The 26,989-nt window shown below is 41.0% G+C and overlaps 1 long non-coding RNA gene across 1 annotated transcript; it reads right to left on the reverse strand.

Moving 5' to 3' along the window:
• Positions 1–725: 725 nt before the first annotated feature.
• Positions 726–6,918, reverse strand: LOC129651091 (uncharacterized). The gene is made up of 3 exons (XR_008713993.1): positions 6,693–6,918; positions 6,173–6,312; positions 726–1,275 (listed from the first exon to the last, which is right to left on the reverse strand). It is a non-coding gene; the product is annotated as an uncharacterized LOC129651091 (long non-coding RNA).
• Positions 6,919–26,989: the final 20,071 nt, after the last annotated feature.

The following is a 26,989-nucleotide window of genomic DNA, read 5'->3' on the forward strand; positions in this document are numbered from 1 at the left end:
ACATGAAAAGATGCTCAACATCACTCATTATATAGTGACTTTTCAATGAGAAATCATAGCATAACTCACCAAGATTATCTTTACTACATTGTTGTATGCAAAACACTTCTTATATGTAAACTCTGTTTTATGGAATAATAAAATCCAAATATTTTAACAGGTTTAGGGGGAAAGAGTCAATCTCCTTGTCACCCCTATTGATTCCTACTTCTCTGGCCCCATGGGAAATTGATAACTACCTGAAAAAAGTTTTTAAAGAACAACACAGAGAAACACCCAGTGGGCAGGCCAGTCACCTTGACCACCTGAGAATTGAGCCCAGTGGACCAGGAGCTGAAAATATTATAACTTCAATTTGCCAGCTCCCCGGGCAGGGTCTTGCTTTCCACCCACAACGTGTACAATGAGGATGTCACCCTGAGCTGTGCTTTCTAACAGTTCAGGCTGCTCTCCTTTTAAGGGGAAGTTGGGGAGGGAATGAGGCGGAGGTGGGGCAGGGAAGAAAAACCCCATACGTCATCTAACAGGTGAAGCCTAAAAATTTCACTGGAAAAAGTTATGGAAGAGGTAACAGCTGCAGGCCTGTTTGGAGGGACTCAGCAGAGTAGTTTCCATTTGGCATTTGTTTTATCTACAGAGGAAACCTTTTTTTTTTTTTTTTTTAAATAAGGCTTGAGCTGAAAGCCCACTTTTTTTTAGGAGATATTAAGACCCCGGATACCAAGGGCTTTGCAAACTGCCAACACACCCAGCCCCTTCCTCACTCATCTTCCACCAGCCCATCACCATGTTGCTCAGTGGAAAAATAACAGCCAGAGATTCAAATAGCTCTAGTGCAAGTTGACAGAGAAGGCGATGGCACCCCACTCCAGTACTCTGCCTGGAAAATCCCATGGATGGAGGAGCCTGGTGGGCTGCAGTCCATGGGGTCGCTAGGAGTCGGACACTACTGAGCGCCTTCACTTTCACTTTTCACTTTCATGCATTGGAGAAGGAAATGGCAACCCACTCCAGTGTTCTTGCCTGGAGAATCCCAGGGACGGGGGAGCCTGGTGGGCTGCCGTCTATGGGGTCGCACAGAGTTGGACACGACTGAAGCGACTTAGCAGCAGCAGTAGCACAAGGTGAAAATCTTCAAGTCACACATGGCCTCTCTCCTCCTCCATGAGAAGCATCAGCCTGAGATGCATCAGACTGGATCAGAAAGGTGCCAAAGTTCACCTTTGCAGGCAACACACAGCCACATCCACAGTAGACGTTCAGTCAGCTTCTGTGCTTCAGAATAAATAAATAAAAAACAAGGGACAAACCCTCTATTTTGTATGACTAGGAAGAAAGAGCCAAGCCATTTTGCAAGAGTAAGACAATATGCTGGGGCTTTGGGATAGTGCTGCTTTGAATGCAAAAAGTGATGGAGCAGCACGTTGGATGGTCTCTTCAAAAAGAGGAAGTCACTGAAGAATAACCAGGCTTCAAAATTCCATACATAGAAACCACTTCAAGCCTGATGCAGTTAGGGTTAATCAGAACAAAATCAAAACAGGCCACAAAAAGAACAGGAACATACTTAAAGAAGTCAAGTCTATCTGAGAAAAATCTTCTGCCCTATAATTTTCAGGATCAATGAAAGGAAAAATATATCTCATTAACTTAGGTACCATAGAGAAATGTAGATATCTTTTTTTTTTTTAATACAAGTGAAGTAGCTGTTATGATTATCTTCAATCAACTTAAAAATTTCTCACTGACTATCTGAGGAAGCACAGTGACAAATGGCTTACTGGGCCTTTGTTAGAGACACAATATTTATTGCTAAAACCATGGGGAGATCTACCAGTAAAAGGGTAAGTTTCATCAGAGATAATGCCATCAGATATATTATGATATCTACTTTGACTTAGAATATCCAAAATCATCATTTCTTCTTGAAAAACTGAATAAGAATGGACTTAAGATTCTCAACAAGATTCTCTACCCTAGGGATATCAGAAATAACCATTGTCACGTTCTTCATCTACCACTAATATATTTATACTTGGCACAGCTCAAACTTAGGGTCATCAAGCCAAGACGCTCCATAGCTTTAATCAGCAGAACAAGATAAACTCACTCCTCTGGACTGCTTCTAAATCTATAATATGTCTCCCTTGCTTTGCTAGGATCATAACTCTGGGTCGAAATGAGTAAGACTCAGAAGAAAAATGAATGACCAGTAGTTCTTCCTTTATTCAGTATTGGGCTTCCCTGGTGGCTCAGATGGTAAAGAATCTGTCTGCAATGTAGGAGACACAGGTGTGATCCCTGGGTCAGGAAGATCCCCTGGAGAAGGGAATGGCAACCTGCTCCAGTATTGTTGCCTGGAGAATCCCATGAACAGAGGAGCCTGGTCGGGTACAGTCCATGGGGTCACAAGAGTTGGACATAACTGAGCGACTATTTCCCTTTCAAGGGTCTACAGCAGGCTTATTGGATGGTAATGCTAAATATCAGACGGAAAACAATTTTTCAGAACTCCTGGGAAAAATATTTGTTTGGAATGGTGTTTTGGTAAGTTGTCTAGAGCTGTGAGCAAGACTGCAATTGCATACTAAAACAAAGCAAAAAACATCAGAGAAATATTCAAAGGAGAGCAATGATCCTTCCTCTGTCTGTGTGGCCACCCTATTCCGCACACAGAGCCTTGCTTCTCAGACCTCACAGTGTAGAGGAAGCACGTGGGCGCTGGTCACAGCACGCATGCACGTTCTGACTCAGTATGGCTGTCCCCAACCCCGGAACCTTAGTTTCTAAAAAGGTCCTGATGACGCTTATGGTCACCAGATAATCACTTTGCAGAAAGCATTGATCTCGCTGTCTCTGTGCAGTTTGGGATAGACAGTTGAAAGGGAGTTGCCGTCCTGTGTAACAGAGAACCTGTTCTGCGTACTAGAAAATACTGAGTCAGAATTACTTGGGTGATGCCCGTCGTAACAGAATGATTGCCAAGGCACCGCTGGGCGACAGAGGTCACTAACATTGTTGACGCTATGTGTTAACTATTTTCTCCTGCATCTTTTTTCCAATCAGTGCTACATACAGCGTTACAGTGTTGCTCTGAAGTATGCAATGGAAAATCCTCCATGGTTTTACAGTCAGGCTGGGTAGGGAAGATCCCCTGGAGAAGGGAAAGGCTACCCGCTCCAGTATTCTGGCCTGGAGAATCCCATGGACTGTAGTCGCAGAGAGTCGGACATGACTGAGCGACTTCCACTTCACTTTCTAACTCTTACCTACAGAGCCCAGCAGCTATATTCCTCGACTCTAGAGCTGACATATGTTACTTCATTTTAAACTTGAATGAGGGAAAAGTCAGTCTTTCCTCCCCTCTCTCTCCCCTCCTATCCCACCCTTCATGTCTCTCTCTCCCTCCTGATCATATATATAAGAGGAAAGTGCTCTAAGAATTGCTGAGAACTGCTTTTAAATTTCTGTTTCCTCTCTGTATATATTATAACATCTTGACGTTCTTCCTCTTGTTTATTGTCACACCTTCAAACTGTATTAACACACCTTCGCGCTGAGTTAACTTGTACTTTCAGCAAGTTACAAGGCTCTTAAAGTGAAATAAAAGTGATCATCAAGGAATTACAGTGTGTCTTATAGATGAATATCTTTAAAAAAAATTGCACCTATCACTCAGAGGAGTAAATGGAACATTACCAAGAGTTGTGAAACTCCCAAACACCCTTCTCTGAAAGGGGGCTGCTATCCTGAATTTCGTGTTCATCTGCCTGTCCTTTTTCTTTATACCTTGAAAATAAATCTGCATGGCCCTACCAGAGGGGTTTTGCATATTTGAATTGTACTTAAATGACACTGTATTAAATATTTTCTCCTGTAGCTTTTCTCCAATCAGCGTTACGTTTGTCGCACTTGCTGATGTTGACTTGCATTGTTGGAGCCCATTTTTTCACCACTGAGTAACAAGGTGTTGTGTGACTATAACACCAGAGATACGGTGATTGGTCCACTTGCTGTCAGAGGACCTAAGACTTGTTTCTGGATTGTTCTGCTTTTGCTGTTACAGTTTTTTTTCCCTTAAATCTACGAGTGCTACAACCTTCTCTTCTCCCTACTTTCCGTGTTATATCTACTCCCACCTGCCTTTAGTTTGAGTTCTCTTTTTTTGGCTACATCAGAGAATCACCTGGGGGATGTTTTAAAAATCCATATGCCCACTGGATATGGCATATGGACCGCTTGTATCAGCATCTCTGGGGGGTGGGACTCAGGCCTTAGGTTTTCCAGGTGCGCTGATGTGCGGACAAGGTTGCTTAACATTGTATTAATTCCACATCACTTGGATGGACAAGCTGCTGCAGTGAATACAACTCCCCACCAACCTGTTCTAAAATCAGGAGCTAAAATGCCCTACCACAAACACAGAAAACCGTCCTCATTAGCTGGGTTTTCTTCCCCAGTTCCATGGTTTGCATGACCATCTATTTACTTATGGCAGATGTTCCCAGGGGTGATATAACAGCCTTACAGACCTCTAAGTGCTGGCTTCTTGAGGAAGCCTTGTTGATTCATGGTAAGCCCTGGGTAACTGCAAGACAGTGCTCTTATTTACTCAGGGCCCAAAGGTTAAAATCCAAAATTCAACCCAATCCTTTAAAAATCTGCTTTGGGAAAAAAAAAAAAAAAATCCCAGCATTTTGCTCTGAAGTCAAGAATGATTAAACCAGAGTCATGTGATCTGTCCCAAGCCTTTGCACACCACCCCCATACCATCCTTTTCCAGGAAATACATTCTTCTGGACACCAGCCATTTCTTAAAGCAGAACCCTTGGCGGAGGATGAGTCAATAGGGCAAATGGTGACTCAGGCTCCGAGGAAAACAGAGAACGAGTTGATTTAATGCCCGAAGTAGCTTGTTACCCAATTATGCAAAATGTAGCTTGATATCCAAGAAAACCATTATCTGGCATGATCCATGGGTTGGAGCTAAGCTCTTCATTACCCCAGTGGGACAGCATTAAATAAAGAGCTGTTGTTCATTCTTTAGAGAGTTGATGATAACAGCACAGAGGTAATCTGGAGTGGTAAGAAACCGGGATGTTCTAGCAGCAGCCCACAGCACCGAAATCAGCTGCCTAACCCCCTCCCAGCGGCGTGGGTGCGTCACTGACGCTCCTTGACAACCACGCCATGTATTTTCCGAGAAGGCTGAGAATCCTTGGTACTGAGAATTCTTCTCCTTTCTAGCTGTCCAAACTCTTCTTGACTTCCATGCCACTCTTTTTAAAATCAATTTTTATACTCTCTTATTTCCTCCAAGAATAAAAATTATTGGAAAAAGAACCTGCTGAAAAATGTAATTAAGACCTAATTGATATCTACATAGCTCTATTACGGTTCCGTGAAGTTTACAGAATATTTAGGCTGTAATGAATCTCACATCCAGCCGAGGAGCTTCTCCAGGCATCAGATTTTATGCAGTTGATTATTATTTAATGCTAAGGAAACCGTAATTTGACTTCTTGGCCAAGTGACTGGTTTTTTTTGCCCATTAAATTCTCTCAGATATGGAGGTTTGCAGAGATCAGATAAAGGATGATTATAATTTTTCTAATCTCTACAATCAGAATGGAGCATTGCCTTTGCCTGTTTTCTCTGTGACGCTATTTGTATCATTAGAAACTTAGTTAAACCTACAGATGACTATCATCGCCAACACCTGCCACCCCAGTCTCCTAGGGATGGAGGCCGTGGCCCAGAACTGTTTATCTCAATTGGCCATTTAACTTTAAAAGACTGGTTAATGATGCCAATGTATGGTAAAAACTTTAGAAAGAAAGGAGAATGTTTTGTGGACACTTTATCTGTGACAGTTTTATTAATTTTTAAAATCAGTACTTTTGCATAAAAACGACCAAAAATCTGTCATAGAATTTAAGATCCATTAAAAAAAAAAAGTTTAATGAGGAAAGAAGCCCAAAGAAACTTAAATAAGCCTAGTGTAAAGGCACACTTACAGGCACAGAAGCATCCATTCTTGGACAGCAGCGTTTTAAACCACGTATTCACACTCCAAAATATTAATCCTTACTGACTAGACACTGAGAAGAAAAATAGAAGAAAAATAAAAATAACCTGGAAGGGGTAAGGCTGGGGGGTTTTGTTCACCTACTTGTTTTTCCATGATGCAAATTAGATTATGAACATCCTGGTGTTATAAGAAACACTGGTGGGTATCACAGGTTTTCTTCTTATACAGCTGAATGCCTCAGAAGTTTCAAGAAAGATTCAGCATAATTGCCCATGTGTTTCCTATACTTGGATGAAGGATAATAAGAAAAAGCCATGTATTAGATGCATAATATTAATATGATTTAGTTATCCACTAGATAGTACATAGAGTTATATATGCTGTAGTATCTTAGGGTCATTTAGCCACATAGAAAGTAAATAATTGAAATACATATAAAGAGATATATTTATACATATACATAAAAGGCAGTAGAAAGAAAACATTTGAATAAAGGAAGAGGGACAATCTCCATTCATTAATTTTTTTCTTTTAATATACTGCCTTATTAATTTTCCTTTTAAGTATTTTCTGGTTTAAACTGTTGGTAGAGAATATAAGAATATTCTAGTCCCTTGGAAATTTATTTATATGTATTAAGACTAAAGAAAGGCCTACTCACATTTTTATCTGGAGGCTTTAGGATTTAAGCTTCTACCCCTGCACATAATCTCTGTGTAAAATGAGCAGAACAGCAAGTCACAGGTGTGCTCAGGCTTTTTCCATTCAGAGTTTCTGGACGTCCGCCTCTCTGCTGCCATTCATAGGAGCTGTGAGTACTCATGCACTAAACATTGGCTTTCATCACTTCACTGATACCTTATTTACTACACGCTTGCTATGTGGTCTAAACTCTGTTGGGAAGATGAATAATAAGTCAGGGGTATTATTACAGATTCAACTTCCTATCTTGAAGATTAGCTATTGTTAAATCGTACATTTACTGATGTAGTTGAATAACAGAGATATAAATTATGGCAAGTCAGATTACTGTCTCGGGGGAATAGGAGAACATACATGGAGCATTAGGTTGCAGGTTCAATCCACATATTTGCTCCAAATTTTGCTCTCTCACCCCAGCTGGACGCCTCTCAGATGCAGCTCTTCTGTTCCCTTGGAGGGTTCCAGTGAATGTAGATGAGGCAACACACAGAGACAGACACACGTGCTCCCCTTAAATTAGGTGTATCATCTGACGGCTGATCAGAGTTACATCCATCCGTGTATGACGGCCCGATTAGTATGCGTTGTGTACCATTGCTTTGATTTAATCACCACGCTCCCTTAAAAATAGAATTCAGCCAATCCTTTAAACTTGCCATCCTCGAACATGTAACACACCTTATGGAAACCTGGACATATTCGTTAAAAACAAAATAAAATGGAAAACGGAGACTGATTCCAGCAAAATAGGTCAATTCCGGCGCCAGCACGTGTTCGTGTGTTCCTCTGAGGTTTTGCTAATATCATGATCCAGAGTGAGGGCGCTTCCTTCTTTCTTCCTTTTCTCTTAGCTCTCATTTTCTCTTTTTCCCATGATGTTAAAGAAAACTAGAATGAACTCTTTGGCCAACCTAATACTTACTGCTAGTAGTTATTAACAGTAGCAACACTTTATTTACTATGTTTCAGGCATTGTTCTGAGGCTGTTCATATAGGACTCAACAGATTGGAAGGATAGGTCCCGACAAAGTAATCTTCTTAATGTTTGATTGCTAGCCAGTGTCCGAGCTTGAATTTGAACCCATGCTATCTGATTTTGTCTGGAACCCTTGCTCCTAATCCTTACATTTTCCTGGATAAACAGATTAGGCAGAAGCACAGAATTAAAGTATATTTCTAGTTAATTTAACAGTTGGAATAAAATTCCTGCTTGAATTGCTGACACAGGTATGTTTTAAATTATGTGTGTTTTTATACTGTTATTTAAAAAAACATGCAGTCATTTTAACTTTACTATATTAAATAGAGTAATCACTAAAAGTTTTTTTATCTGCTAGGCATACTTTGCTGTGCTTAACTGCTCAGTTATGTCCAACTCTGTGACCCACCAGGCTCCTCTCTGTCCATGGGGATTCTCCAGGCAATAACACTTGAGTGGGTTGCCATGCCCTCCTCCAAGGCATCTTCCCCACCCAGGGATGAGCTTCCCAGGTGGCTCAAACAGTAAATGCATACTTGATAATTTTAATATAATGTTCTTTCTGGTATGTCAATAGGTATTATTAACACAGACTTTAAAAGCTAAGAAGACTTATTGGTAGAGATTAAATATCCTGCCATCTGTGTCCTAACTTCCATCGGAAAATGTTCCCCTGGAACTCCCTGGTGTTCCAGCAGTTAAGATTTTGCCTTCCAATGCAGAGGATGTGGGTTCTAGCCCTCATAGGGGGACTAAGATCCCACATGCCACAGAGCAACCAAGCCCATGTGCCACAACTGAGACCCAACACAGCCCCAAACTAAATAAATAATAAATAAATATATAAAAAAATGAAAACATTCCCTCCACATAGAGTACAAAGGTAAATATTAACCTCGTCTTTCTGAATTTTCATAATTTATTAATTAGTAAGATCCAAATAAATGAGACTTAATTTGTAATTTTGCTACTAATGCTTTGGGGAAATCAAAATACATCAGACAAATTATAAAATTCAACAGTCTTAGGTATCTGGAGAAGCACGTATATATTGAGGTTTAATGAGTTCTAGGGAGACTTAATATTTGTGTGGTTTTTGGTGCTGCTCTGCATCATCTGTGATATGTGATAAAGCTGTATGCTTTATAGGTGGTGGGCAGGCAGGAATTGTTAAAGGATTCCTTATTGCATCTACATAATGAAATTTGATGGCCATTTACAGCAACATTCTTTTTTTTTATCCATAAGTTAAAAGTTTAATATGTAATGAAATGTTTTCATTCCTTTGGAGCATGCATCTTGGAGTCACAAAACCACTTATTACCAGAGAGGCGTTGGTCTTTGAAGTCCATATAATTACAGGAGAGGTTTAATGCTCTTAACTTTGGTTGGTTGTACGCATGATAGCAGAAGATAATTATAATTCTCTTTAATTAGCAGAGTGAAAAAAGTAGTTTGGAGAATATTTTCTGGTCTTTGCTTAGGGACGGTTGTCATTGTTCCAGCATGGTAGCTGAATGTCCCTTGAAATGTGATATACCAAAATGATCAAGCAGCATGACAAGCGGAAAGTTTTATACAAAGGCCGGTACCAAACTGATCATGTTCACTCCGTGACAATGAAAGCAAATACACTTTAATAGCGCTCAGTAGTTTTTGTCTTAGGCATAATGAAACAGGTGCCCCAGCGTAATTCATCTCGTTTATACCTGAGTCGTGTAATTGAAATCACCCTGTCATCTGTATTTTTTATTGGAGTTTCATTTATTTCATAAAGCTTTGGAGGGAAAGAGAGAGACTTACCACACACACAACCATGCCAGCCTCTATCTCTGCATAGCCTTGAATTGCCAAAGCACCTCCATGGGTTCCAAATACACTCCCTGGGCAATATTTCCCCTTGAGTCCAATTAGAGACCATTCTGTGTATTTACAAACAGGAAGCAACCAGGCTGTGACCTCATGGTCACCACTCAGGGCCTCCTCAATTAGCAGGAGGCACTGGTTATATCTGGGAAAGGACATTGGGGTGATCGGAAATTCATATGTGACCAAGGGGAAAAGACTTATATTTTTTCTACCTTAAAGACGACAGTCATTATTCTGTTTTCATATTATTAACTTGACAAATAGAGACACTTTTCAGAAATGTTAATAACCTGATGTCAACAGTGTTGAGAAATGGGCAGCTAATAGTTGGGAATTATAATTCGGTAAATACCTTAAGTAAACTTGGGTAAGAAACTGACACGCAATGGCATAGCCAAGATCCCATTACATAAAGATGGATGTGGACCCAGGTAACAAGTTATAAAAGCATGGCACCTTTTAAAAGGATGAACAGGGACTTCCCTGGTGGTCCAGTGGCTAAGAATCCGCCTTCCAATGTGGGGGATGCAGATTCAATCCCTAGTCAGGGAACACGATCCCATGTGCTGTGAGGTGACTAAGCCGGCACACCACAGCTACCGAACCCACACTGCCCAGCTGGTCCATGCGGCACAATGGAGACTTGGAACAGCCAAAAGGAATAAATGAATGGGTGCTTAGTTGGGTGTATGGAGAGATGAAGAAAGCAGTAGCCATGTATAAATTAATATCACGTCACAGTTTTTTGAAAATGTTTATGTGTATAAATGTCTCCATGAATAACAGAAATTCCAAGGTGATTCTAGAGAACAGAAAAGCTTTTTCCATTGTTTAATGCAGACTCAGTTCAGTTCAGCTGCTCAGTCGTGTCTGACCCCTTGGACTGCAGCACGCCAGGCCTCCCTGTCCATCACCAACTCCTGGAGCTTACTCAAACTCATGTCCATTGAGTCAGTGATGCCATCCAACCACCTGGTCCTCTGTCGTCCCCTTCTCCTCCTGCCTTCAGTCTTTCCCAGCATCAGGGTCTTTTCAAATGTGTCAGTTCTTGTCTTAATGCAGACTAGTTCAAGTTTAACAGCACCAACTCCCATTGTTTACCACCTAAAACATTAAAGCAACTCTGATTTAACTGGGAGAAATGTTATCATTACTTTTCAAAATTTTTTTCTTTTAGACCATAGCATATCTAGATACTTTTTGGAGAATATGTTTTTATTGGGGAAGTATTAACAAGAATATATACTACTGATGCAAAGGAAAGCCTGAATCAGCACTACTATTAATGATTATTGATTATACTTTAAAATAGCCATTTAAATATCAATAGTATTTATGCTGCATTACTAATTGTATCCCTAATAATGGACTTCAAGGCTCCTTAGCAGGATATTCTTTCTGTTTCACCCAAAGTAGAACAAATAGTAACAAACCTTTTCCAACTCAAACATTACACGTTGGCAGTGGTTTGCCTCTCATTTAAAAAACCTAAACACCTCTCTTGGTTGGATTTGGTTACTGAAAGTGATGCTATAGATACAATGTTCTTCAAAAATATTGCTGAAAATTAGCAAGCATAAACACTTTGTAAATGCCAAACTTGTTCTTTTCCCAGTTGTGCTTGTTGAATTTCCACAATCCCTGAGAAGGTCAGCTCATGAATTTCTTGTTAGTGAATCAACTGAATATTCAAAAACAAAATTGCTCTGACTTTTAGCAGCTTTAGGTACATGTGACACAGAAAAGAAACCTTGGATTATTTATCTTTGGTTGCAGGAAAAGTCTACTATTGCAAACACATGGGCCAGATCTACATATTTTCTTTATACATTACACATGATTGGTATATAGAGATGCTTAATAGATTTTAAGTTGAAGTTGCTGATGACGATAAAAGTTACCATTTCCCAGTATTTCTCAATGGACATGAGTTTGAGTAAACTCTGGGAGATAGTGAAGGATAGGGAAGCCTGGCATGCTGCTGTCCGTGGGGTCTCAAAGAGTCAGACATGACTGAACGACTGAACAAGGACAGTATTTCTGACTTCTAAATACTACATAATTACTAAAAACAATAAGGGTATATTATGGGCTGGAACTATGCTAAATTCTTTGCACGGGTTTTCTCTCTCTCACCGTTAATCTTGAGAATGGTCACTATAGTTAACCTTGCTTTAGCCATGGAGAAGCTAAATTCTAGACAGAAGAAATAGCAGGCTTGAGGTCACACAGCTAGGAAGATGCAGAACCAGACCTGCACTCAAACACGCCCATCTCATTTTCTGATCACTGTGTTGTACTGATTGCTAAATCTGATTGCTCGTCTATGCACTTGACTATTACCTGACGTTCTATGAGGTTTACAGAATGATCTTTACGAAAGGCCAAAAAAACTCAGGCCGTACAAAACCAGAGAAAGAGGAGGGAGTTCCCATTGTGGATAGTCTTTAAAATGATGCAAGGACAGCTGATGTTGCATGCAATAGATGGGCATGCTGCTAGGTCACTTCAGTCATGTCCGACTCTGTGCAACCCATAGACGGCAGCCCACCAGGCTTCCCTGTCCCTGGGATTCTCCAGGCAAGAACACTGGAGTGGGTTGCCATTTCCTTCTCCAATGCATGAAAGTGAGAAGTGAAAGTGAAGTCGCTTAGTCGTGTCCGACTTCTAGCGACCCCATGGACTGCAGCCTACCAGGCTCCTCCACCCATGGGATTTTCCAGGCAAGAGTACTGGAGTGGGGTGCCATTGCCTTCTTCGATAGATGGGCATAGAGAACTGCAAATCAGAAGGAAGGTCAGTGCTTTGGAAATCCAGCCTCACTACAGATAAATAGACATCCATGTAGCTATAGAAAAAACAGCCGCTTGAAAGTTTGGAGGCTCAGAACGGAGTTTTAATGGTGGTGTTGAATCCAGAGAAAGGTGATGAAGAATTTGGGATAATGAAGATTGTTCCCTAGAGTGACAGGGGAAGGACAGAGGTCACAACAACTTGGTTACTACCTTCACAGAAATGAGCTTCTCTCGGCATTTTCCTAAATTATTCAAAGAAGGGTGAATAGATACATACTATCTAATCTGCTTAACGTCATCTGAACTGTTCCCCTTAGAACTGAGCCAAACTGGATATAAAGGTTATAAAATGATTATTTGAGATACACTTCTATAATCATCAGAATTTGGACGCTGTCCATTTTAGGGTATTATTAGTAAAAAATACATGTACATTAAACTCCCAGATGGCTTCATTTTTAAAATTCAGGATCTCTAAAGCAAAGGCTTGTTGGAAACCCTGTTCATCCTGTGATGGGTGAGTGAAAGTATAAATGAGATCGTGACATTTCTGGAAAGCATACAATCCAGAGAGCCAATTCATGAAAATGACTCACTGATACTATTTTTTGTTTATTTTGGATTACCTTTTAGGATTTGGAGGACTTTGTGCTATATTAAGGCTAGTGCCATTCCACTGGCAGGGCTGGAGAAATTTTTCTCTGTTTTTGTTTTGGGCGATCTTACTGGTCTGCTCACCTCAGTTACTCACCTACTCACCACTGACCTTTGTTTTATAAAGTATATAACATTTTGAGTGGTGCATTTATCTATTTACTAATAGTTCTATCGGATAATTTGTTATGTGAGGGGGTATTATGAGAATGAGACCTTTTTGGTTTGGTCTGCTTCTCTCAAATAAGAACTAACTAGTAACATTTTACATCAAGTTTATAAAATGTGAATTTTTTCTCCATGGATGCAACTAATTTTTATAAGCAAATACTTGGTTTTATGAGCTTCCCCAGTGGCTCAGTGGTAAAGAATCCACCTGCAATGCAGGAGATGCAGAGACCTGGATTTGATCCCTGGGTAGATACCTCTGGACCCCTAGAGATGAGAGTTTTTAACACTGTAAAGGGTTAAATAACCTAAGTGAGGTTTCTAGAGTTTTAGTACATCACATTAACTTTTTAATGAGCATTTTGTTTATTTTGAACTTTTTATGTGGTTTGGGGGACTAGCTGGTTAACAGTGTTGTGGCAGTTTCAGGTTGATGATGAAGAGACCCAGCCACACACACACACGTGCCCACTCTCCCCCACACTCCCCTCCCGTCCAGGCTGCCACGTAACACTGAGCAGGCTTCCCTGTGCTGTACAGAAGGTCCTTGTTGGTTATCCATTTTAAATATAACAGTGAGGAACATCATATTAACTTCTAAGGCAGCATCTGAATAAAGCTTTGGAAACTGACGTTAATGTTGAAAGTCTGAGGAATTCCCTGGTGGTCCAGTGGGTTAGAGATCACCTTCCCAATACAAAGGATGCAGGTTTGATCCCTGTTCAGGGAGTTAAAATCCCACATGCCTCAAGGCCAAAAAACAAACCCCAAAACAAGAAGCAATAGTGTAACAAATTCAATAAAGATTTTACAAATAGAAGAAAAAAAAAAAAAAAAACCAAACACTTAAAAAAGAAAAAAGCACTGAAAGTCTAGAGCCGGTTCTTTCTCTAGCCACCTCCCCAGGTGAGTCTGAGGTAATGCATGAGATCACAGTGGAGGAAGGATGTTGTTGTTCAGTCCTGTCTGACTCTGACCCCATGGACCACAGCACACCAGGCTTCCCAGTCCTTCACGATCTCCTGGAGTTTGCTCAAACTCATGTCCATTGAGTCAGTGATGCCATCCAGCCATCTCATCCTGTCATCCCCTTCTACTCCTGCCTTCAATCTGTCCCAGCATCAGTCTTTTCCAATGAGTTGGCTCTTCGCATCACAGAGCCAAAGTCTTGGAACCTCAGCTTCAGCCCTTCCAATCAATATTCAGGGTTGATTTCCTTTAGAATGGACTGATTGGATCTCGTTGCAGTCCAAGGGTCTCTCAGGAGTCTTCTCTAGCACCATAGTTCAAAAGCATCAATTTTTGGCGCTCAGCCTTCTTCATGGTCCAGCTCTCATATCCATGCATGACTACTGGAAAAACCATAACTTTAACTATAAGGACATTTGTAGGCAAAGTAATATAGCTTTTTAATACACTGTCTAGGTTTGTCATAGCTTTTATTTCAAGGAGTAAGTGTCTTTTAATTTCATGTCTGCAGTCACCATCTGCAGTGATTTTGGAGCCCAAGAAAATAAAGTCTCTCACTGTTTCCATTGTTTCCCCATCTATTTGCCATGAAGTGATGGGACCAGATGCCATGATCTTAGTTTTCTGAATGTTGACTTTTAAGCCAATTTTTCACTCTCCTCTTTCACTTTGATCAAGAGGCTCTTTAGTTCCTCTTCACTTTCTGCCATAAGGGTGGTGTCATCTGCATATCTAAGTTATTGATATTTTTCCCAGCAATCTTGATTCTGGCTTGTGAGTCTTCCAGCCTGGCATTTCGCATGATGTACTCTGCATATAAGTTAAATAAGCAGGGTGACAATATACAGCCTTGACGTACTCCTTTACCAATTTGGACCCAGTCTGTTGTTCCATGTCCAGTTCTCACTGTTGCTTCCCAACCTGCATAAGGCTTCACCGGAGGCAGGTAATCAGGTCTGGCATTCCCATCTCTTAAAGAATTTTCCACAGGTTGTTGTGATCTACACCGTCAAAGGTTTCAGTGTAATCGATGAAGCAGATGTTTTTCGGGAATTCTCTAGCTTTTTCTGTGATCCATCAGAGGAGGAAGGATGGTGAGATTCAAATCTAAAGAGTACTTATAGATGTCAGAAGGGGGAAAGCATGATAAGGAAATAACTCATAGACATAGAGAAAACATACATGTTGATTTTTTTCTTCATACAAAGAAAATCCTACGTCAGTACCTGGGCAAGTTATAGACACTGTTTTAAGAGGAAATGGGAAAAAATTGGAAGAGTAAAGGAGATGTGCTAGTATGACTCTAGGAAGGATTTATGGACACTTGATATTGAGATAATGTTGGATTTTATTTATACTGTTGCAAATCCGAGCCTTACTGGCTCCAGTGGCCTTTGCCTGGTTAGGGGAAAAAAAAATCATTTCAAAATACTCCGTTTTAACCTCTAAGGTTAACACTATGATTGATAGGAGTTTTTTTTAGTATTAAAAAATAACAACACCAACAACAACTAACCTTTCCCAGGCTTATTTTAAGTGAATTGAAGCCGTCAGTGAAAGAGAACACAGAAAAAGAAAAAGCCATATGTATGACCTGGTGGATATTTCCAGTTGAAGATTTCCTTATAACACTGAATGTAACATAAAGATCACCTACAAGACTGGAGATTCCCATGGACAGAGGAGCCTCCGGGCTACAGTCCATGGGGTCGCAAGGGTCGGACAGGACTGAGCGACTAAGCCACCGCCATCACAATCGGGCACACTTTATTCAATGAACTAATCCCTCTTTTCCATTCTTCATCCTGGAAAACACCAATTTAAGCAAAGTATTCTTACTTACACCTCCTGCTTGTCTATTATCAGCCCCTAATTGACTATAGCCTTGTAGTTTAAAGTGAAAACATTTTTAAAGTGGCTATAAGAAACTGATTCTGAAACCTAGTTGAAAAATCTAGAAAAGAGATCTGTCTGCAAATTATAGTGAATAGTCAGGAAGTGGGCTCAACTGAAGTTTAAAAACCCAGCCCAAAGTTTGAATGGCAGTTCTCCATTTTACAAATTACTTGTCCCGTTAGGTGATTTAACTTCTTTAAGGTGCAGGTAAAAAATGCATATACACAGTGTTACAGCCTCTGATCTTTGGTGAGTCACTTAATATTTTGGAGCCTCAACCCCCTCATCTGTAAAATATGAGATAATCATAGTTCTCATCCTACAGATTTATATGGATTAAGTGAAAGTTTTCCATAATGTGAAACTATCAGTATTGACGGTATCATGGTGCCATGATTAAATACTACCAAAATAGTTCCGTTCAGTCGCTCAGTCATGTCTGACTCTATGAGACTCCATGGACTATAGCCCGGAGGCTCCTCTGTCCATGGGAATCTCCAGGCTTCCCTGTCCATCACCATCTCCTGGAGCTCACCCAAACTCATGTCCATTGAGTCGGTGATGCCATCCAACCATCTCATCCTCTGTCATCCCCTTCTCCTCCCGCCTTCAATCTGTCCCAGAATCAGGGTCTTTTCAAATGAGTCAGCCCTTCACATCAGGTGGCCAAAGTATTGGAGTTTCAGCATCAGTCAACATCAGAATATTCCAATGACTATTCAGGACTGATTTCTTTTAGGAAGGACTGCTTGGAACTCCTTGCAGTCCAAGGGACTCTCAAGAGTTTTCTGCAACACCACAGTCCAAAAGCATCAATTCTTTGGTGCTCAGCTTTCTTATAGTCCAACTCTCACATCCATGCATGACTACTGGAAATACCATAGGTTTGACTACATGGACCTTTGTTGGCAAAGTAATGTCTTGGCTTTTTAATATGCTGTCTAGGTTGGTCATAACTTTCCTTCCAAGGAGTAAGTGTCTTTTAATTTCATGGAGGCAGTCACCATCTGAGTGATTTTGGAGCCCCCCCAAAGTAAAGTCTCTCACTGTTTCCATTGTTTCCCCATCTATTTGCTGTGAAGTGATGGGACCGGATGCCATGATCTGCATTTCTGAATGTTGAGCTTTAAGCCAAATTTTTCACTCTCCTCTTTCACTTTCATCAAGAAGCTCTTCAGTTCCTCTTCACTTTCTGCCATAAGGGTGGTGTCATCTGTTTATCTGAGGTTATTGATATTTCTCCTAGCAATCTTGATTCCAGCTTGTGCTTCATCCAGCCCAGAGTTTCTCATGATGTACTCTGCATATAAGTTAAATAAGCAGGGTGACATTATACAGCCTTGACATACTCCTTTTCCTATTTGGAACCAGTCTGTTGTTCCATGTTCAGTTCTAACTGTTGCTTCCTGACCTGCATACAGATTTCTCAGGAGGCAGGTCAGGTGGTCTGGTATTCCCGTCCCTTTATGAATTTTCCAGTTTTTTGCGATCCACACAAAGGCTTTGGCATAGTCAATAAAGCAGAAATAGATGTTTTTCCGGAGCTCTCTTGCTTTTTCGATGATCCAGCAGATGTTGGCAATTTGATCTCTGGTTCCTCTGCCTTTTCTAAAACCAGCTTGGACATCTGGAAGTTTACAGTTTGCCAAGGTCCAGCCCCGGCTGATCCAGGGTATTTGAAGGAGAGACGACCTTCAAATAGGTCGGCTAGGCGACCTATTCAAATGTTAATTAGAGATAATAAAGAGTAATAGAAAGAGGATAGCTCAGTAGGAAAATTCAGCGGAGAAAAGAAGCTGAGTGGCTTGGTTTACGCGGAAAATCAATATAACCCGTGACACCAGGTTAGCTCTGACCACGGAGGCCGCAGGTGCCCTCTCGAATAGTGGAAGGTGCCCCACCTTAGACACCTTCTCGAGTGGGTCTTAGAAGCCCAGGCAAATAAATGGTCGCAGAGGATATCCGCGCTCCAGATGGACACTCAGCTGGAAGTTAAAGGGAAGAATGACATGGGGAGACCAAGCGTTGGTGAGCAAGGCCCATAGCTTTATTTTCAACAGGGGCTTTTATACCCTAAGTTACACATAGAGGATAATAGGGGATGCGAAGTCAGCAGTCTTTGATGCTTATCAAAAACCAGGGTTTCTTTCCTGCAAGTTTATCGTATACAAATGGTTTAGGTGATTTACATAATCTTCTGGCCAGAGGCCTATTAACATTTTATGACTCTTGACAAGGACTTATCAACAAAGACTTATTTTCTCTAAGAGTAATTATTTTAAGGTTTGGCGCCATCTTCCGAAGATAAAATTGCATTCCTATAGGGTGGATGTGTAATGGGTTTACAAAGGAAAGAATTTATTACCTTAAGGGTCTAAAGTTACTAACACCAAGGCCACTACTTATTTTTTTTCTACATACCAACTATATTAATTAATACACATTCAAGGATACAATTCAGGGGATGTGGAAACTTGGCAACAAACATTGGCTCATCAATGAAATCTTTTACTAGTTTTATTCTGACAGTTTCTAACTCTCTGAGAGGCTCTAAGCTATTTGAATATCTTAAGCTTCCCGTGCCTCTCGAGGCTGGGAGACTGTAAACAATCGTATGCATAGCTGTAGGTGTCCGGGTAAACTTGTCAGGCGAGTTAGAGAGCCATCTGAGGGGTTTGGATTTAAACACTCCTAATTGCCCAGGAACTTTATTAATTGGAGCTGTAAGTTAGCTCTTTGACAGAGAGAGTGAGATGGTGGTGGGGGACAGCCCCCAGTAAAGTCAGAGGTGAGAGCACAAAGCAATAAAGTAGGCAGACTCTGGTTTTTTGGGGGTAGATGCTCGAGAATATCCGGGGGCACTCCCGAGGCTCGATCCCGCCTTTGCGTATGCCGAGCCTCCTTCCTCATGACCTTTGTCACGAGTGGAATGTCTCTTGCCGGCTCCCGGCAACGGTTCACATATTGCTGAAGCCTGGCTTGGAGAATTTTGAGCTTTACTAGCGTGTGAGATGAGTGCAGTTCTGCGGTAGTTTGAGCATTCTTTGGCATTGCCTTTCTTTGGGATTGGAATGAAAACTGACCTTTTCCAGTCTTGTGGCCACTGCTGAGTTTTCCAAATTTGCTGGTATATTGACTACAGCACTTCCACAGCATCATCTCTTAGGATTTGAAATAGCTCCACTGGAATTCCATCACCTCCCCTAGCGTTGTTCATAGTGCTGCTTCCTAAGGCCCACTTGACTTCACATTCCAGGATGTCTGGCTCTAGGTGAGTGATCACACTATCGTGATTATCTTGATCATGAAGATATTTCTTGTACAGTTCTTGTGTGTATTTTTGCCACCTCTTCTTAATATCTTCTGCTTCTGTTAGGTCCATACCATTTCTGTCCTTTATCGAGCCCATCTTTGCATGAAATATTCCCTTGGTATTTCTAATTTTCTTGAAGAGATCTCTAGTCTTTCCCATTCTGTTGTTTTCCTCGATTTCTTTGCATAGATCACTGAGGAAGGCTTTCTTATCTCTCCCTTCTATTCTTTGGAACTCTGCATTCAAATGGGTATATCGTTCCCTTTCTCCTTTGCTTTTCACAGCTATTTGTAAGGCCTCCTCAGACAGCCATTTTTCTTTTTTGCATTTCTTTTTCTTGGAGATGGTCTTGATCCCTGTCTCCTGTACACTGTCACGAACTTCCATCCACAGTTCTTCAGGCACTCTGTCTATCAGATCTAGTCCCTTGAATCTATTTCTCACTTCTACTGTATAATCGTAAGGGATCTGGTTTAGGTCATACTTGGATGATCTAGTGGTTTTCCCTAATTTCTTCAATTTAAGTCTGAATTTGGCAATAAGGAGTTCGTGATCTGAACTGCAGTGAGCTCCAAGTCTTGTTTTTGCTGACTGTATAGAGCTTCTCCAACTTTGGCTGCAAAGAATATAATCAATCTGATTTCAGTGTTGACCATCTGGTGATGTCCATATGTAGAGTCTTCTCTTGTGTTGTTGGAAGAGGGTGTTTGCTATGACCAGTGCATTCTTTTGGCAAAACTCTAATAGCCTTTGTCCTGCTTCATTCTGTTCTCCAAGGCTAAATTTGCCTGTTACTCCAGGTATTTCTTGACTTCTCACTTTTACATTCCAGTCCCCTATAATGAAAAGGACATCTTTTTTGGGTGTTAGTTCTAGAAGGTCTTGTAGGTCTTCATAGAACCGTTCAGCTTCAGCTTCTTCAGCATTACTGGTTGGGGCATAGACTTGGATTACCGTGATATTGAATGGTTTGCCTTGGAAATGAAGAGATCATTCTGTCGTTTTTAGATTGTATCCACGTACTGCATTTTGGACTCTTTTGTTGGCTATGATGGCTACTCCATTTCTTCTAAAAGATTCTTGCCTACAGTAGTAGATATAATGGTCATCTGAGTTAAATTCACCCATTCCAGTCTGTTTTAGCTCGCTGATTCCTACAATGTTGACATTTACTCTTGTCATCTCCTGTTTGCTGCTGCTGCTAAGTCACTTCAGTCATGTCTGACTCTGTGTGACCCCATAGACAGCAGCCTACCAGGCTCCTCCGTCCATGGGATTTTCAGGCAAGAGTACTGGAGTGGGTTGCCATTGCCTTCTCTGATCTCCTGTTTGATCACTTCCAATTTGCCTTGATTCATGGACCTGACATTCCAGGTTCCTATGCAATATTGCTCTTTACAGCATTGGACCTTGCTTCCATCACCAGTTACATTCTCAACTGGGTGTTGTTTTTGCTTTGGCTCCATCTTCATTCTTTCTGGAGTTATTTCTCCACTCATCTCCAGTAGCATATTGGGCACCTACTCTATTAGGGAGCTCCTCTTTCAGTGTCCTATCTTTTGCCTTTTCATACTGTTCATCGGGTTCTCAAGGCAAGAATACCGATGTGGTTTGCCATTCTCTTCTCCAGTTTGTCTTAGGTTTGTTTTCCAAGAATCTTTCCAAGACAAAGGTTTTCTATTGCTGGGTATCCCCAGGAGCACATATGGAAAAGAGAGAACTGGAAAAAAAGACGGTCAACCATGTTATTAAGCCTCTTCCCATTTTGGACAAGTAGATTCAATCTTGCTGGGAACACTGATCAACCATAACCACAGGGAATCTGCCTTCCAGGTCACCTAGCTGTAGCAAGGAACTGGAGCTAGTCAGCCAATTGTCTGCTTATCAGCTGCTTTAGGGAACTTCCAGCTTGCCTTGGGCAAAGGCAGATCATGTTTCTTGCATCAGAAATAAAACCTCAGACCATAATTCAGTTGTTTACAGTAAATGATCTTTGATGAATAAACATAAATTCTGAGAGTAGAGGAAGGTATCTACAGTTTTTATTGAAAAGAAGTAACACACGCATTTTCTATGTATTTTACTTATCTGGCAAATAATTTTCATTCAATTCCTATAAACTGTAAATTAAGCCCTTGGGATCAGCAAAGGGAAATTGACCTAACACCAAAAGAGCAATGTTTCTAACAATGCCTCTCTCAAGGGAGAAAAATCACAGTCATACAAAATAAAGAACGAGAGCAGCAGGAAAAGTCGCCTAGTACCATGGTGACTCAGCAGTAAAGAACCCACCTGCCAGATGTGGGTTTGATCCCTGGGTCTGGAAGATCCCCTGGAGGAGGAAATGGCAACCCACTGCACTATTCTTACCTGGAGAATCCCGTGGACAGAGGAGCCTGGCGCGCTACAGTCCAGGGGGTGGCAAAGAGTCGGACATGACTGAGCAGCTAACACACAGAATCTATAGCCAAAGAGTTACTTCTTCTGAAGGATGTAAACTAGCCTGTGTCAAAGGAATCACAGAAAACCTGCTAACATCTAACACTTTCCAGGAAAGGGGTCAGAACTGGGGCCAGAGGATTTCCTTCCAAACATGTGACACATACAAACAATGAAAAGCAGTCTTGAGACCTTTATTTGAATTTTAGAAGCTTTGACAAAGAGCAGCGCTAAATGGAAAATCAGACTTTGGATGAAGTATCTCACAGTAAATGTTGACTGACTACCCAGAAGACTGGAAGCAGCTTTTTAATTTTCTCTGCGAATAAAACCAGGAGGAGTGAAAAATTACCAAATACAGACATGCAAAAGTTTTAAATTCCCCAAGCCACATCCTGCATATAGCTTTTGGTTTTTGTTTTTCTTTTTTTTTTTTTTTTTATTTATTTATTTTTTAATTTTATTTTATTTTTAAACTTTACATAACTGTATTAGTTTTGCCAAATATCAAAATGAATCCGCCACAGGTATACATGTGTTCCCCATCCTGAACCCTCCTCCCTCCTCCCTCCCCATTCCATCCCTCTGGGTCGTCCCAGTGCACCAGCCCCAAGCATCCAGTATCGTGCATCGAACCTGGACTGGCAACTCGTTTCATACATGATATTTTGCTTCTGCACATCAAAGGAAACTATTAGCAAGGTGAAAAGACAGCCTTCAGAATGGGAGAAGATAATAGCAAATGAAGCAACTGACAAACAACTAATCTTGAGAATATACAAGCAACTCCTACAGCTCAACTCCAGAAAAATAAATGACCCAATCAAATGGGCCAAAGAACTAAATAGACATTTCTCCAAAGAAGACATACAGATGGCTAACAAACACATGAAAAGATGCTCAACATCACTCATTATCAGAGAAATGCAAATCAAAACCACTATGAGGTACCATTTCACACCAGTCAGAATGGCTGCGATCCAAAAGTCTACAAGTAATAAATGCTGGAGAGGGTGTGGAGAAAAGGGAACCCTCTTACACTGTTGGTGGGAATGCAAACTAGTACAGCCACTATGGAGAACAGTGTGGAGATTCCTTAAAAAACTGGAAATAGACCTGCCTTATGATCCAGCAATCCCACTGCTGGGCATACACACTGAGGCAACCAGAAGGGAAAGAGACACGAGTACCCCAATGTTCATCGCAGCACTGTTTATAATAGCCAGGACATGGAAGCAACCTAGATGTCCATCAGCAGATGAATGGATAAGAAAGCAGTGGTACATATACACAATGGAGTATTATTCAGCCATTAAAAAGAATACATTTGAATCAGTTCTAATGAGGTGGATGAAACTGGAGCCTATTATACAGAGTGAAGTAAGCCAGAAAGAAAAACACCAATACAGTATACTAACGCATATATATGGAATTTAGAAAGATGGTAACAATAACCCTGCGTACGAGACAGCAAAAGAGACACTGATGTATAGAACAGTCTTATGGACTCTGTGAGAGAGGGAGAGGGTTTTTGTTTTTCTTTTAGCGTTTTGGTATCTATTCCCTGTGGTCCTCCCCTGGTGGCTCAGAGGTAAAGAACTTGTCTGTCAATACAGGACCTGCAAGCTTGATCCCTGGATCAGGAAGAATTCCTGGAGAAGAAAATGGCAACCCACTCCAGTATTCTTACCTGGAAAATCCCATGGACAGAGGAACCTGGTGGGCTACAGTCCATAGGGTTGCAAAAGAGTTGAACATGACTTAGCAGCTAAACAATAACAACAATTTTACCCCTAATTTTAGGTATATAAAGAGAAGAGAAACAAGATGAGAACAATTTGGGCCAAGACTATGAAGATCATGTAATATACATCTTAAATACAAGATGTGATGGAAAATAAGGTCACAGATCCAAACTTAAAATAGACTCTGCTGGTGGTCTTTATCTGGGAAAGAAATGAAGAGGGGTCCCACTGATCAAAAGTCAGGTGATTCTACCCTCCCAATTCCTCAAAACAACAAAATACAGGCTTCCCTATATACACAACTGCAATCTAGAGTCTGTTTAGGAACTGGATTGTGGTAATACTGCAGGGGTGGCCTTCAAGTCACAGGGTGCTAAGTCACTTCAGTCATGTCCAACTCTTTGCGACCCCATGGACTGTAGCCTGCCAGGCTCCTCTGTCCACGGGATTCTCCAGGAAAGAACACCGGAATAGCTTGCCATTTACTACTCCAGAGGATCTCCCCCACCCAGCGATCAAACCCACATCTCTTACACCTCCTGCGTCGGCAGGAGGGCTCTTTACCACTAGCGCCACCTGGGAAGCCCAGATCACAGGGTGCCGAACATTAAAAGGCCCTTTTCAGGAGTGCTGAGAACAGTTGTTTCTTACAGATCACAGTATTTATCCACTTTGCAAAGAAAATTAGGGCTTTAGCATGTCTCTGAGACCTCAGTATTCTTTCTCCAACCTGTAGACTACATTGGATATTGCTGTGTTCTGATGTCTGACTTTTTCGCAAAGACTAAGAAATATAATACTTATGTGAAGTTTAATTAGAAGCCACCATGGGTGCATATCTGATATCCTATTTCAGAGATTTCAAATGTCCTTGATGTGAGATACCTTGGTCAAAGGCATGACACACGCACATGAATTGAAGATGAGCACAGGGATTCCTCTTTACGAATTTGTTAGTCCCTTATGAAATTCACATTTAAATCTTTAGATCAATGAAATCAGATAAAACTGAGTTCAGACCCCAACAAGCAGAAATAAGTACAAACTTTTAAAGTTATTGCTGAGCCCAAACCCTTTCCTGGAAACTTTCTAAGGTATAAAAATAAAACAAGCCAATAGCATTATAGAAAATGCGCTATCCAAATAGAATTGTTTATAAATAGAATGTTTTACAAAGTTTCCATGAGGCATCAGCTGTCTTTTTTAACCCCCTGCATGCCGGCATTTTCCAGCCCACTGGCTAAATTGAGGTTTCGGAAAAAATTACCTATGCATTGTATTTATATGTGGCCATCAATCTATTTTTATATGCTGTGGATGTATCACATGGGTTCATGATAAACATATTAAAAGACATTCCACCCCTAGTCAGACACCATAGCCTATGTATATGGGCAAAGATGAGAAAGAAGATGAGATACTCTTTTACTTGTATGCTGCCAAAAGCGCTGTAAGCAAACAAAAATGTGAAATGAGCAGGACGGACCGACATGTGCTTGATTTTCCAACTCTGTCTGTTGAAGCTGCGCCCTGATCTAGTTACTAATAGAGCCCCCTTGTATACTCCAAAGTGTCTCACTTTAAGTGATAAATCCTGTGAGCACTCCAAGGATGGGGCAGTATATCAGTTATTTGTGAGTGTCTGTAGTATTCAGAGGAAACAGAATTAGAAATACTTGAATAAATTGTCTAGCAGAGAGAACGCCATTCCATTAAAAACAAATTTCAGGAGTCTTCCTTGGGGGTCCAGTGGTTAAGAATCAGCTTTCCAATGGAGGGGATGTGGGTTCAATCCCTGGTTGGGGAACCAGGATGCCAGTGGGAAACTGAGGCTGCGTGCTCTGGGGCTGCGAGCCACAGCTGGAGAGAAGCATGCACGTGCAGTGGAAGTCCTGTGTACCGCCCCTAAGGCCCCACATGGCCAAACAGATGACGTCTTTAAAAAAGCAGTTTTCAGGATGAGTAGAAGTATAAAGATAATGAACATCATAAAGAAAATGAAAACATACAGATGACTACTCTGTGGTAGTTTGATGATTCCCTTTGCAGGCGGGAAAGTGAAAGAGTTAGTCGCTCAGTCGTGTCTGCCTCTTTGCGATCCCATGGACTCTAGCCCACCAGGCTCCTCTGTCCGTGGGATTTTCCAGGCAAGGATAGGAGTGGGTTGCCAACCCCTTCTCCAGGGGATCTTCAAGACCCAGGGATCCAACCCAGGTCTCCTGCACTGCAGGCAGATTCTTTACCATCTGAGCCACCGGGGAAGCTCAAGCAAATAACATGCCCAGATAAAATCAATTTACTCTGAAGGTACTCAGGGGAAAGAAAACAAAACAAAACACGATTCCAAAGTCAGGAAATCAAGAGATATGAATGGAAATGTTAAAAATTAATCTTTGTTCTGTCCAAAGCACACTGTCACCATGTCAAAGCTGGCTATGTTATATTCATTTTCGGCCCATCTGTTCCTTTGTGTCTTTGGCACACGTGCACATATATATCCCAGCTAGGGTACAGTTTGCTACACAGTGATGGTTTGGATTTTTGTAATTATACTCTGGTATATATAGTAAGTCTAGATACAGGAAAAATAAACCTTTGTTCTTTATATAAGAAGAGCCAATCTATCGCCCGGATGCTGACACCTCTGTTACTTCCACATCGCAGTAGACATCAAACGCTGAACAAGTAACAGCAATTTTAGTGAGATTTACTTTTCTGGCTCTGGATGGCCAAGGTAGAAAATGAACAGAAGTGTGTGTTTATTTTGAAAAGTTTGTTAAGACTGTTTTTTCCCCTTACATTAATTTAAAATGATTACATATACTTGGGCATGAGGATATGTTGACATACACCATGATCAAAATGCAAGAATATTTCAAATAATTTTCATTACTGTAATTTACAGTAATTACAAATTACAGGGACTTCCCTGGTGGCTCAGATAAAGTCATCTGCCTGCAGTGCAGGAGACCTGGGTTTGATCCCTGGCTGGGGAAGATCCCCTGGAGGAGAGCATGGCAACCCACTCCAGTATTCTTGCCTGGAAAATCCCATGGACAGAGGAGCCTGCCAGGCTACAGTCCATGGGGTCACAGAGAGTTGGACATGACTGAGTGACTAACACACACACAGTTTTTCAAAGGTGTGTGGTTTGTTTTATGACACTGTATCTTGTTCTTTGCACTTAGACAACTTGCAACAAGACAACTTGTCTTGTTGTATAGCCCTTAGAAAATGAAAACATACACATAGCCATTCTGTGATATTAATAGCTAGATGATTCCCTTTGCAGTCAGAAGGATAAAGTAAATGATGTGCCTGATTAAATCAGTTGACTCCAAAGATATTCAGGGAAAACAAAACAAACATAATTCCAAAATCAGGAAATCCAGAGATATGAATGGAAATATTAAAAATTGTAATTGGTGG

The sequence above is a fragment of the Bubalus kerabau genome, chromosome 4 (genome assembly GCF_029407905.1).
Source record: "Bubalus kerabau isolate K-KA32 ecotype Philippines breed swamp buffalo chromosome 4, PCC_UOA_SB_1v2, whole genome shotgun sequence".
NCBI classification, from domain to species: Eukaryota; Metazoa; Chordata; class Mammalia; order Artiodactyla; family Bovidae; genus Bubalus; species Bubalus kerabau.